This window comes from Bactrocera dorsalis, chromosome 4 (assembly GCF_023373825.1).
Source record: "Bactrocera dorsalis isolate Fly_Bdor chromosome 4, ASM2337382v1, whole genome shotgun sequence".
Classification (NCBI taxonomy): domain Eukaryota; kingdom Metazoa; phylum Arthropoda; class Insecta; order Diptera; family Tephritidae; genus Bactrocera; species Bactrocera dorsalis.
In genome coordinates, this window is record NC_064306.1 from 72481810 (window position 1) to 72497379 (window position 15570).

The 15570-nt window shown below is 32.7% G+C and overlaps 1 protein-coding gene and 1 pseudogene across 4 annotated transcripts in view; one reads left to right on the forward strand and one right to left on the reverse strand.

Moving 5' to 3' along the window:
• The window catches only part of LOC105231382 (poly(A) RNA polymerase gld-2 homolog B), a 108639-nt gene that overhangs the window by 27072 nt on the left and 65997 nt on the right, over positions 1-15570 (reverse strand). The window lies entirely within an intron of this gene.
• On the forward strand, positions 7340-8340 carry LOC125778417 (uncharacterized; annotated as a pseudogene).

Sequence of the window (15570 nt, forward strand, 5' to 3'; positions counted from 1 at the left end):
AAAGTTTTTTTCAAAGGCCAAACGATCCCGGAATACATAACCTATGCCTACACTAAAATCAAGGTAAGCCCCTTCATAGCCTTAACACAGTGCTACAAGTGCTACCGGTTTAACCACTTTGCACAGCACTGTAAAGAAACGAGATCGAGATGTAAAAAATGTTTCCAAATACACGCAGTTGAAGAAGCATGTAAAAAGTTGTTGTGTGTAAACTGCAACTTCGAACATGCACCAACAGCAAAAGAGTGTCCAGCAAGGGTAAAAGCATACATAATTAAAAGAACGATGACCCTAGAAGGAAGCACCTACAGAGAAGCCCACAGAAAAGTAGCAGGCATTTTAGGCAACCGCTTCGAACTTTTGGACAACTATGACAAAAATTTCCCCGAATTACACAGTAAAGACACTAATAATACGCATCAAAATAATGATTCCACTGCATACATCCGTAAAATTTTACCATTCAGTAAAGTAATTAAAAATAATACTAACAAAACAAATAGCAATAGAAATAGAGAACAGGCCAATACAAGAAACACGATGCAGGAATGGAGAGAAGCAATTAAACCAATCTGTTACGGATTGCCAATGCTTTGTCCACACTCTAGTCACACTATTATAAAATTGCCAATGCACTGCCGACACTCTGATCACACTGTTATACAGTTACAACACTCTAGCCACGCTATAAATGGAAAATGTGGCTGGGTTCTTCGCTTCTTCTTTCTGCAATCATAAAGTGTATCAGTTCATTTCATCAACATTGGTTTTTTTTGGAATAAAAATCGGAGGCAATCGGGCACATCATTTAACATACATCAAAAATATAAATCATCTTAACAACTATTATGTAAGACAATTTTTATATAATTAATATTTAATTGTAATAATTCAAAGGCTGTGTATAAAGTGAGGGCTGATATATTAGATCAGTCCTCATGATAATAAACGTGGGGTGCAACACCCAAAACCAGAACTTAATCTCGGCAATCTTAAACACAATCAAAAGCAACGAAATTATCATTGAAACACGAAAATTACAGGAAACACAAAACACAGTAAACGAGTTAAATGCAGCGATAACCAAACACCTATCTACCAACATTCACCAAAGATTAAATCCAGTCACAATTGAATTATTCAACAATATTCGTAATTCACTCAACAAATTAATTAATATATTCGATACTACCTTGATAAACAATAGTGCAAATGACATCACAAATTAGAGTTTTACAATTTAATATACAAAGTTTGAAAAAACAAGGAAACAAGGAATTATTAGAAATCTGTCTTCACAACAATAAAATAGATATAGCTATATTAGCTGCAACATGGTTAACCAATAACAACGATACAAGTCTAAACAATTATAATTACGCATATTCCAACAGACAAAATGGTTTTGGTGGTGTTGGAATATATATTAAAAAAAAACATAAAATTCACAATATTTAAAATACCAAGTGAAATTGAACATATTGGTATAACGACATTAAATCTCAAAAGAAATATTAACATTATAAGTGTATATTGCCCACCAAACATAGCAACAAATACCTTCAAAATAGAAATAGAAAAATTATTTTTATATACAAGACAATTAAACAATATGACTCTTATTGGCGGTGACCTAAATGCCAGAGCAACAACATGGGATAGGATATCCTTTAATACCAAAGGAAACAATTTAGAGAACATTGCTACTGACAACAATTTTATCTGCCTTAATGATGGTTCTCCCACTTTTGACTCCAATAATTCTAGATCAACTTTAGACGTAACTTTCATCAATAACAATATCAATAACACATGGAAAATAATAGATAAATTAACTAATAGTAACCATAGACCAATAACAATAACCTTATTTGACAATTTTCAACTCAAACAGAAAGCAAAGAAAATCTTAATGAACCGTTTGTTAATTGATATGACCAAGTTCAAAGTAGGCGACAGTTTAGATGAATTCAACAACTCAATCGAACAAACATTACAAAAAACAAATTAATAGATTTTTATGAAAATAGTAATGAATCTGCTGATGGTATGTTTGAAGCAATTCAAAAGTCATTAGAGCAATACAAATTATCTTTTCATAATGTATCTGGGTTAAGTGCTGATAATACAAATGCAAATTTTGGCGGCAATCATTCTTTATTCACAAATATGAAAAATGTGGTACCGAATTTGATTAAAGGCAATTGTCATGCACATAGGGGAGACCGGAGTAGCTTCGGCTTTGGGATACATTCGGCAATCGCGTTTACAATCTGCATTGACCATAAAGTAGCGAACACTTAGGTTGACTTCGTAAATGCATATTGCAAAGCATTAACCACGAATTAATGCGCAACTAATGCAAAACCTAAATGTATGGCATTACTGTTTTACAAACCTATGCAATAAATATTACAGATGTTTATGAACGCAGCTATGCAAAGCATCAGTTTGAGAACTGTCAAAGTTTTAATAATGAGCGCAATCTTAAAAAATTTGTTAATAAACGCAATAGAATTGGTTGAACCAACATCTAGCAATATTAGTAGCACAAAAAAATGCTGGAAAGAAAAAAAGGGTGCGTGTGTTATGCATTCAACATATTAATTATAGGAGAAACATCGTAAAGACAAAAAACTTTTGCCAATCTATTTTGATGATGGAGGATGATGTTTTCTACTCCCATTTTCGAATGAGGCGGGATACTTTTAAGGTATGTAACTATTTAAGGTAATTTATTTACAATGAATTGCACGTCTCACGTCCAGATATCCCAACCTCTTAGAGATGCAGTCAGTTTAACTGCTTCATTTTTAAATATAAATATAATAAAGTTATAATTAATGTATTAGAGGCTATTGCTGACAGTGAAATGAAATTTACTGATGTATTCATAGGTTGCCCTGGCAGATGCCATGATGCAGCAGTATGGCAAAACAGGCCCTTTAAAAGATCAATAGCAAATAGAGTTATTGTAATACCTCACAACTATCATCTGCTTGGAGATGGTGCGTATCCACTCGAGATGAATTTAATGGTGCCCTATCGAAACAATGGCTTTTTAACCACACAACAATCGAAGTTTAATGCAGTTTTGAGTATTTTAAAAAAGAAGTTCAGAGTTTTAAAATTTATTGAAGTGCAGCGCTCGCACCTTCCGAAAATTATTGCAATGGCATGCATTATACTTCATAACATAATTATTATGAACGAAGGAACAGACCGCGAAATCGATGAAGACCTACAGGATGATAACGAAAATAATAATACACAAGAAGCTATACATCAATCAGGACAAAGAAGAGAAGCTGAATCTAAAGGAGATGCTCTTGCCACACTTTTTTCTGCGTAAATTTATAAAACAAATGCCTTACAGCCGGTTTCACGAAACTGATTTAAGTGAAAATTAATTTATTTCAGTTTCACCATTTGACTTAATTTGTATTTAAATGGTCACCCTTTGCCATTTAAATATTAATTAAATACTGTCCTATGCAACTATGTTAACGTTTTCCTATCAGCTGATTTGCAAGTAGCAGAAGATAAATACTTATATTGTAAAAAATGGAATCTGACGACGAAAGTGATATGGAGTGTGAGGTTTTAATAAATATATTTATAAATCGCCGCTCTCGTATAATGAGGGAAAGAAAAAATTTTTTTATATATTATGATGACGTTGATTTTCGGGATAGATTTCGTTTAACTAAACAGTCTGCTTGGATGATACTCGAACTAATTAGGGACAAAATCCAGCACAAAACTAAGAAGTAAGTATACAAGAAAGTATTTCCAATTAAAAGTTATGTTATTCTTTGGAAAATATTGCAGAAATGGTGCTATGTCTCCCGAATTAATGCTTTTAATAACATTGCGTTTCTTTGCAACTGGCTGCATGCAAAGAACTGGCGGTGACCTATGTGGCGTTTCAAAAAGTTCTTCCTGTCGCGCAATAAGGAGAGTGTGCCACAACATTTCATTGCTAAGAGAACGCTTTGTAACCATCCCATTGGAATTAGAAAGTCAAAGAGAAATTCAGAGACAATTTTATAAAATTGCAAAGTTTCCGCGCGTGCTAGCAGCTATGGACTGCACACATGTAAGAATTCAATCACCAGGTCAGTAAAGTAAATACTTAATTTCAACTGATAACGATTATTTAAAATGAATGACTATTTAGGTGGGGAGGAAGCAGAACTATTCCGAAACCGAAATGTCACTTGATGAAAAATTCTCAACAACGACGGACTTAAGAATTTGGCAGGGTACATCTGCCACAAACTCGGTAAAGACAACCCCAAAATTTGTGCCAATTCCGAAAATTGTTCGTCTTATACTTGGGTGGATCACCTTTCTGAAGGAGGACTCTCAAAACCAACAGATATGTTGATGGAGGATATGAGAGCCTTGCAAGCAGTATTTGACGACGTCAATGGTACTGATTTGCATATATGTACAAATTACGTCCAGAAGCACAAAGATTAAAGTAGTTTTGTAAATTGTAGCTCGAAAATAAAAGGATTATTTTTCAGAGCTAGAATGTATTTTAGGATTCGTCCCTTAAATAAAAACTTATTGAACATACATGTGGTGTCGAGTGTAGAGTACTGAACACGACTAGGGTACTGAACACGACTAGGTTATTGAACACGACTAGGGTACTGAACACGACTATGTTACTGAACACGACGACGACAAAATGCAACTATGGATTGGAACAAGAACTCAGCGAAGCGTTAGGACGCTTGCGTTGAGTTCTTAGAAGCGTTGGGACGCTTGCGTGGAGTTCTTGGAAGCGTTATAACGCTAGAAGACGAGAAAACATTCATTCAACAACGGACAGCCAAACAAACAACAAGTGTATTTTCAAGTAATATTTAAATAGTAATTTGTAATTGTAAAGTTTTTTATTGGAATAAAATAAGTCTCATCCTACATACATATTGTCATCACTATGACGTGTGATCTCTATTTATTTTACATATACTCATACACTTGTTCATTTTCGTCTATGTATTCATTTTCATTCATTTTCTGTATTTGTTAATTTTGAGTTCAAGTTTGTATTCAATGCTAATGTAAAGACAGTTGACAAGAAGTAATAAAACTGAAAGGTCCATTTGACAAAGAGCTGAGTGTCAATATGTATAGTAAAAAAAGAAAATTCAGTAAGACAATAAATTGATACTTGGTTACAAAATATTCAATCTTTTTATTTACATAAATGTATATGGTTGAAACAAACACAGCATAAAGACAAAATTAAATAATACAATGAAAATTCAATTAAATGAATATGTAGGTAAATGTTCACTATTAAATATTCACTTATATTGATGTTAACTTTTGATGATATTCATGATTTTGTATTCCTGCAATACAAAATTGCTTCTTATTGCAAAGAAAAACAAACAACTGAAAATCAGCTGTGTACAATGTACGTGACGTAGATGCGCAGAACGAACAAAATTTGAACTCGTCGTTGCGCAATCTTGTTTTTATCATTCTTGATTTTGGCCTATGCTTCGACTGCGACTTCTGATTTTTACAAAAGCAGAAGCAGAAGCAAAATCATAAAAAATGACACTTACGGCAGTTTTTCAAAGGCTGTTAACGACATAGCCTCGCTCCGGGTTACACACAACTATGTAAACCGATAGAACTTGTCTTGATATGCACTATCAGTCGAACAATAGAAATGAACTATTATTACAATACCAACAAAACATGCATTATATAGAAATACATAAATGCAAATATTAAATTTTGTTTTAAAACTGGGAAAACGTTTACTGAAACATTTCAAATGATGAAAAAAGTTTATGGTGATCAGTGCCTATCCCGTAGTAATGTGCATGAGTGGTGTCGAAATGAACTCCAGTCGCCCGACCTAACCTACATTACACTCTCCACATCAACACGCTAATCAGGAAAAAACAGGGCATCACTGATCCTCTCCACATCAAACTGTTTTTGTTCCTTTTTCCATTTTGTACCCAAGGGAAGGTGAAGCTGTGCCGGCTTCTTGTTCTACACAGTTCGAAAAATCACCTACGCCGACACACACGCGCACCGCAACTTCTATTCGAAAATTTTAACTTTGCGTCTTTTGTACCATCCGTAAAGTGTAAAAGTATAAATAATTTATTCTAAGAAGACATTGTAAAGTTTATAAATTAAAGTGATAGTAAAGCTTATTTAGCTCAACAAGAGCATAAAAGGAAAAATTTAAATTTTAACATTGGAAGTACTATTTGAAAGCTTAGTGAAGAAGACACTTTTAGACAGTGAACAAACGAGATTTGAAAGAATAAATAATTCGTAAAGAAATAAATAAGTGGTTTAAGCGATTCCAAGAAGGTCGTGAGGACCTCTGTGACGATCAGAAGTCAGGTCGGCCAAAATCAGTGATTACCCAAAACAATATTAAAAAAGTGCAGGAATTTATTAAGAATGAGCCGAAATCTTCTTTGCGTTAGATAGAAATAAAAAATAAATTGGGTCTACGGAAGGTGTGCTCCAAGTTTGTTCCGCACAAAATTACTGAAGAGCAAAAATTACTACGAATCCAACATTGTAAGGATTTTGTACAAATGAGCATCTCCCCCGGGCATTTACACACCCACCATAAATTACAAATATTCGATTGTGACTGGTGATGAAACGTGGTGCTTTCAATATGATCACGAAACCAAACGTCAAAGTGCCGAATGGAAGCATCCAGACGAGCCATCACCGAAAAAAGTCGTCTTCAGAAGACAAAAATAAAGATAAGTAAGACTTCAAAAATACTATATTGTTACACATTCAGCCACTACAGCCACTATATCCCCAGCAGTAGCAACAACAATGAGCTGATAAACAAATGAAATTGGATTCAGACAATAACATACGATTAGCCACTAAAGCGATGGCACATCTGTATACATACTTAAATACTTACGCGATAGAATTTGACACTCTTTGAAAATTAACCTTTTCTAACTTCAAAGAAATCCGTACCAAAATTAATTGGACACTTCTTAAAAGTCAAATTACAAATATTTCATTTGATGTTCACCGACGATCAGCTTATCAGCTAAGTATAAAAGACAAGACGTGACAATAAAGCAGCTCAGTCAGTTCAGTTCAACTCTACTACTTCACTTGAGCAATAAGCAGATCAATCCCCTAAGGACTAAAGCCCGGAATGTATCAGAAGGAGAATTAAGGACAACAAGGACGACGACCAAAGCCAGGACTCCAATCTAAGTATCCTCTTCATAAAAAAGGCTCATTCAAAATTTCCTTTTGCAGCTCTTAACTAATAAAAAATCCACGATTGTAATAAAATAAAAGAAAGAACATCTGGTCTTTTATTTCGATTAAGAAAAATAGAAAAAAGATAGATTACTGCAACGCAAAATCTGTTATTGGCACAGTCGGCAAACCGAACAGAGCAAGGAAGTTCTTTTTTCTTTTGAGCTAAAGGATAATGTTCTTTGGATCTGACCAAAAATCCAATAAAGAACATTAATTCAAATAAAGTTGAGAAGAAAAATGGAATTAAATCCGGTAAAACAAGTGTGAAAGATATATCGAGAAGCATTGATTTTTTATGAAACCCTATCACATACCGAAAAGGAAACAAAAGGATACTACTGAGGAAATGAGAGAGCAGTCAGTGCAACAAGGATTAGTAGGGAACACCATGGAAATCAAATTCGACCCGCTCAAATTCATCAGCAGAATGGGTGAGTATAATGGTGAAAATACCGCAGAACTTGTGTAATTTGTGAACAAAGTATGAGCAATTATTTTGTAGAGTTACAAAAATTTATAGTGTTACAAATTCGCGACAAAATTGTTGATAAAGCGAACACCACACTAATAAGGTATAGTATTGATATCACAAATTGGAGTTAGATTAAAAGAATATTAATCGAAAACTTCAGCGAAAGAAACACTTTTCTGCAATTACACGAAAAAGCAGAAAAGGTGGTTCATAAAAATATTACGCAAACGTATAACGAATTGTCAAATATATTATAACGCGAATGAATAATAAATATCATCTATCGACAGAAAGATCAATAGATAGAACGCCGGAAAGTAACGAGGAATCAATTTTGAATTTATTTAAAGAAAAGATACCGATTAATGCAGCGAATATTATCATATCACGAAACATAACTACTTTATTTGAAGCCTACAGGTTATTAGAATTGAACAATTGGACGCGGTTTGACAGTAAGTATAAACATTTTAGAAACACTTCGAATTTCAACAAGGGAAATTACGCGAACGCAAACAGGAATAACCAGCAATACAACGAACACAGTGGTCAATCTGGAAATTTGAGACAGAATTTTCAATACAACACGCAGAGGAATAATATGCAGCAAAACACGCAAAATTTTCAACAAAATGAATATCAACAAAATTTTCAGACGCAAACACAATTTTCAAGAGCAAACAACAACACCAGACAGACGAGAAGACAGCCAGTGGAACCAATGGAGGTAGATAATGTATTAATTGAAAATTTTCCGAAACCAGCCTCGGAGGACGAAATATACCAATGATTGAAGTAACAATTGGAGGAATTAAGGTAAGACTATTAATAGATTCAGGCGCAGAAGCATCAGTGATAAAACCGGGAATTCTTCCACAATTGTTAGAAAGAAAATTTAGAATACTGAAAAATATTATAACAGGAAGATAACAACAAATAGCGGACAAATACATCAAAACGTGGTTACCCAGTGAATTTAATGACAGTACAAAACAGACAATAACTTTTCCAATAATGAATGCTTTTAAAAACAAAATATGACGGAATATTAGGAAATGGCGTTATGATTCCATTAGGAATTGAATTTTCATACAAGACGAACACATTGAACGTAAACGGACAAATAGTAAAATTCAAGAATTTAGACGAAAATAAATGTGAAGAATTCAAAGAAAACAAACTAAAAAGTGTAATTGAAGAAAAAAATAGTGAAAAGTGTTACGATAATATAGAATATTACGACGGCATAAAAGATTTATTTAACGAAGAAGATTCAAGTGCATACATTAATGAAATATTAAAAACTGAAGTGTTAACCTTTGTGAAAGATGAAAACAAAGACATTTTTAATAAATTAAAAAACGCGAAAATGAATTACGAAGAAATTGAATCATTACGAAATTTGATTAATGAAAAGGAAGATTTATTTTTCAAAGAAGGTGACGTGTTAACAAGTGTGAAAGAAGTGCAACATAATATTAATATACATAAGTACAGATAGACCGATATATACGAAATTATATAGGTACCCCGAAATACACAAAAGTGAAATAAAAAATCAAATTACTGAAATGGAAAAGAACGGAATAATACAAAAAAGCTGTTCACTGTATAATGCACCCTTATGGATTGTACCAAAGAAAATGGACAATTCAGGAATGCAAAAGTGGAGAATAGTTATTGATTATCGCAGATTGAATGAAATCACAATAGAAGACAAATTTCCAATACCTAATATCGAAAGTATTTTTGATAAGCTGGGAAAGGCTCCATATTTCACAACGTTGGATTTCATCAAATTCTAGTAAATCCGAAGGATAGACATAAAACCGCATTTTCAACACAATACGGACATTATGAATACGTTCGAATGAAATTTGGATTAAAAAACGCACCAGCAACTTTTCAACGCATGATGAACCATGTCCTACAACCATTCATAAACAATATTTGTATAGTTTATCTCGATGACATATTAATTTTCAGTACAAGTCTTCAGGAACACGTCAGTTCAATTCAAAAAATATTCAACAAACTAAGAGAATATAATTTAAAAATTCAGATTGATAAATGTTCATTTTTTAAAAAAGAAACAGATTTTTTAGGTCACATCGTCACGAACCACCAACCAACCTCGAAGAAAATTGAAGTGATAGAAAAAATTAAACTATCTAATACGGTTAAGGAAATCAAATCATTCTTGGGAATAACAGGATATTACAGGAAGTTTATAAAAGATTATAGTCGCATTGCATATCCTATGGTAAAGTATTTAAAGAAAGATAAGAAAATTGATACAAATGACATCAAATATATTAATGCTTTTGAAAAATTAAAGCAACTTCTCATTGATTATCCAATTTTAAAATACCCAAATTTCGGAAAACAATTTGTCTTAACGACCGATGCAAGTACATTCGCAATTGGTGCTGTACTATCACAAGACGGACGGATTTGTTACGCAAGTAGAACACTTTGCGACAGTGAAAAGAATTATTCAACCATAGAAAAAGAATCACTAGCAATAGTATGAGCATGTAAATATTTTCGACCATATTTATATGGCAAACGTTTTAAATTATAAGCAGACCACAAACCATTAATATGGTTAAACAACTTAAAACAGGAAAATAGCAAATTTACCAGATGGAAACTAGCTTTTAAGGAGTATTTATTTTATATTGAATATATGTAGGACGGCAACACCGCAGTGGACGAAAGACTTAAAACATATCTACTTAATAATACAACCCTGACAATGTTGAACGAACCTAACGAACGCGTTGATAGAAAAACGGCAGTTGAATATTAAAAGTGGAAGAGCCAACATCAAAGTTTGATTATCACTACATGTATGCAATTATAAATTAACTTAAGTAATCACAAATTACTATAATTGTTTTATAAAAAATATAATAAATATTCGCTAATAAAACTACTAAAGTACATGTATAAAAGGAAAAGAGAACAACGTTGCAGATTTTCTAAACAGACTTCAAGTAAATGCATTGGACGAAAATATGGATGTTGACGAAACAACTTGTGCAACTATACTTAGCGCAATGGAAGACACTGATGATCACATCTGGATAACAGAAAAACCTGTTAATCTATTTAAAACTCAAATAATAATAACAGAAAACAAAGAAAAAGGAAAAGAATTTATTGACACAACAATTTTCAAAAACAGACGAATTTACATTTATGAAAATATGACAAATGAAAATTTTGGGGAAATTTTAAAGAATTTAAATTTAAAAAATTTTACTGTATATTGTCCGAATGAAATGAAATATATACCAAAGACACTTCATAAAAATATTCGCAAATTCGAATATAAAAGCACTTAAAAGTAATATACTTTTAGATGATATTGAAGATGAAGAAAAAGCCTTCGAAATCATAGAAAAGGAACATTTAAGGCTCAACCATCGCGGTATAGACGAAAATTTTAAACAATTAAAAGACAAAATATATATTCCAAAATTAAAACAATTAATTACAAGGTTTATAAATAATTGCGAAATATGTCAATCAGCAAAACATGATAGACTTGAAGAAAAAATCAAATTCGAGAAAACGGAAATTCCAAATTCTACAAACGAAATAATACACGGAGATTTATATATTTATTGCGGAAAGACAAATATTTTTCACGTTTATTGATAAATTTAGTAAACATTTGTTTATTGTACCGATTACCGATAGAAATAGTCAAACGTTTATTGAAACTTTAAATTATAGACATTCAATTTTTGGAAAACCAAAAAGATACGTTTTTGATAATGAGTTTAATAATTCGTACATGCGTGAATATTTTAATAACGAAGAAATAAATGTACACTTTACATCACCATTAGTTAAAACGGGTAATAGTGATATAGAAAGAGTACACGGAACCATAAACGAACATTTGAGACTTTTAAAATCACAAAACAAATGTAAATTATTCTATTTCACTAACAGTTATAATTACAATTATTACTAACAAAATATTGTATAAAATATAAGAATTTTTGTAAAAGACTGCAAGAGGAAAATCTTCGATTCAAAATATTGAACTTCAGGAGCAGTTCAAGCCTAATGAGGGGGGGTGTTACACATTCAGCCATTACAGCTACCACAGCTACTACAGCCCCTATATCCCCAGCAGTAACAACAACAATCAACCCGATATTCCAGAGCTGATAACATACGCATGAACTTACCGACGAACATAATGAGCTGATAAACAAATGTAATTGGATTCAGGCAATAACATACGATCAGCCACTAAAGCGATGGCACATCTGTATACATACCGTTGGCTTAATATAAAAAAGGCGTATCTACATTTTTTTCGAAATCGCGTTTGTAAAGTATTCTCGTAGACCACTGTCAAATACTCCTCCCCTTAAAAAATTAGTGGGCTATGATCGTAAATAACGGATTTATAGTCATATAAAAAAAAAGCCCTAACTCATTCGATTTTTTTTTTTTCAAAGAAAAAAGCCCTAAGTCATTTAAAGTGGAATTTAAAATAGACATACAATCAAAGCCACAACAGAAATTGCACTACATTTTGTATCTATTCTTATGCTTATTGTTTCGCTTTTGTATTTACTTTAAAAGAAAACGGTATTTCCCCGAGTTTGTCTAGCACAAGCATATTTTCTCTGCTACGTTGCGTTCCTCGGTACGTTTTTCTTTTTTGTGTCAGTTCAATTAACGTTTTTGTGTTGGAAACAGTTTTTTGATTGAAAGTTTTAATAACATGAATTGTGCAAAAGAAAATTTTGATTCAGATGGTGTTCCAAAAAGGAAAAATACTGCTAACAAATCCGAATGGAAACAAAATGTAAATAAAAGAAAAAGAATGGATGGCGTGGAATATTTGGGTATATCAAAAAAAGAACTTTGTCAAAAACCTTCTAGGCAATTAGGAGAGCCATGTTCATCACGATTTTGTGTAAAAAGTGCGGTGAGAAAGTGTTCGACGTTTAATGAGTCCACGCGAAAAGAAATTTTTAGTTTGTTTTGGGAGATGTCCTGGGAGCAAAAGAGGCAGTATGTTGCAGGTCTTACAAGCTTTTCTGAAACAAAAAGGAAAACCTCTGAAAATTCGAGACGGAATCAGTCCATATCATATTTCTTGAGTCATAATTCAAAGCGATTAAAAGTGTGCCATGAAATGTTTTAGTCAACACTAGGAGTAAAGGAAAAGATGGTTCGAAATTGGATTAGCAGCGCCGGTAAATACGGTACTCAATGCAGTCCCAATAAAGCTTTAATTTTGCGCAAAAATGCTAAGCGATCATCAGTTATAGGTCAGCGCAACAAAAACCGACGTGAGTTTCTAAAAAAAAAGGCTAGAGGAGTTGCCAAAAATGGAGTCACATTATTGTCGAAAAGATAGCAAAAAGTTTTACTTCGAATCGGATTTTTCCTCATATCAAGAGATTTACAAGCTTTATGTCAACGAGTGTGAATCCGAAAAAGAAAAATGGACGCCTAAAATTGTCGTACCCAATATTTACGCAATTAATAAAGGAATTAAATTATTCTATTTTTAAGACCAAGAAAAGATCAGTGCAATTTATGCGTATCACATAAAGCTAATAATGTTTCCGATGAGCTATACGAAAAACAAAGAGAAGAAATCGGAAAAATGCGTGCAGAAAAGCAAAAAAATAAACGCGATGAACCTTATAACTGCAAGCAAACATTTGGAAAAGCACTAAAGAAGGTGCAAAATGCATTGTCAAACGATCTAGCAAAAAAAATAATAACATTATTCAAGCATTATATGAAAAGTATGTTCAACCAAGAAATGTTACAGAAAATATATCTGGACTCAGTTTTGAAATGGAATCGAAAGTGAAAGTGGTGAAAGACTTTTATAATCGGGAAGATATTAGCGTCCAGTCTGAAATTATTTCTAAGCGCTTTATGCTGATAACCGTTTCTGAAGCCTGCGAGGTTTAAAAAAAAACGAGATAATTGAAGAATCTGTGAACATTTCAACCATTTATCAATATCGGCCACGGCATATCCAACTGTCGAGCAAAACGCCACATAACATGTGTGTATGCATTTATCATGCAAATTTCGGGTTATTAGAGGGTTGCGCAAAAATCATAAAATCTGTTCTTAGGAACTTCCAAAGTTTTTTACAAACTGTTTGTTGCAGTATTGAGGATGAAAATTGTATGACAAACGGTTGCGAAAGCTGTACAAAGGATTTAAAAAATGATATCGTTCCTGTAGCATATTCATCTAAAATGAATGAAAATGTTAAATGGCAACATTGGAGGAAAGTGAATGATAGAATTATATTAACTTACATTGTCGCTCCGTTATCAGAAATTATCCATGAATTAGAAGTGAAGCTACCACTTTTTAAACAACACTTCTTTGTTAAAAGATCCCAACAAAATTATTTTGAATCCGTGAAGAATAATTTAAGCTTGTAAAAAAAAAACCGACGAAAATATATCAACAAGAAATGTATCAAAAGAAGCCCTTTTTAGTTTAAATTAATCATTCTAAAATATATTGTTGCGTTTCACAGAATCTTGCATTTTTCTATATGTAGTCGAAAGCAAGTTCTATTTTTTGTCGCGTTCTTGATCCCATGTTTATCGCTAATGAATTGGAAACAAATTATCGAAAGCTCCTACATTTTGTACTATACAAGTTAACGGCAGCAGCCACACAGAGACCTAATGATAAACGTAAGCAAATTGTATCTTCTTACAGTATTACTGCTTGGTCAGCAGAATACCTTAATTAATAAGAAATCAATACATCACTTGTTTTGATAATGAGAATAATTGGAAATCTAATGCTCTGGCATTTCATCACTTAATGTAATGCCAAAGCATCTTTAGTAATAAGCATAGAATTATAAGAATATAAATATAAGTGCTTTTACTAATAAAGATCAGTGGATAATCGGCAAGCGTATTGAGAGATCATCTTGATGATCAAAGCGCACCATATATTATCGCACTCCAACCAACACTTGTGTTTTATTTCTACCGCGCGTAGCGGAACGGATTTTTTTTAATACTTCCCACGCAAGGGAAGTTAATTGGCGCCCAACGTTAAGGACACGTGTTCGTAACGGTCGCGATTAATGAACACCGGTGCCGGAACCATTAAACGTACAATAAACCTCGTGCGAGAGGTATTACGCTTTAAATTTCTTTTTTTTTTTAACAAACAAGTATCCCAAAAATAAGAAGGAAAGTAAAAAAAAAACAAAAGATTTAAAACAAAAAACTACAACAACAAATATAAAGTGATTTCAAAGTTTGAATCGAAGAAAAAAACTGAAAGTGAACATTTATGAACATTTGTGAAAATTTCAAAGAAATAAAAGAAAGTGTGTGGATCCATAAGACATCCACATAAAAAACGCTGAAAGGCCATCATAAAAACAGAAGAATCAAAAAATTTCTGTAAATCAGAAATTTCGCCAAAAACATCTTATTTCATCTAAACTTCACACACGGCCGCCAACGACGACCATCGCATAATCAACCCCCAAAATTCTACTCAAAAAGCATCAGCAGTGTTTACTGTGAGTATTATAAAAATAATAATCATGCCATTCACAACCATCCGTGTTTGAAAATAAAATAAAAATTGTATATCAAAAATATACAAATTATATTAAATTAAATCTTAAAAATTTTAAATGAAGGCTCGACCAGCCAAATAATAAAATATTTTTAAAACCGCGATTCACCACCGAAAGGGGGACCCTCCGGTTTGTAACAAAAACTCAATTCTGCGATTCTGAACTTCAGACC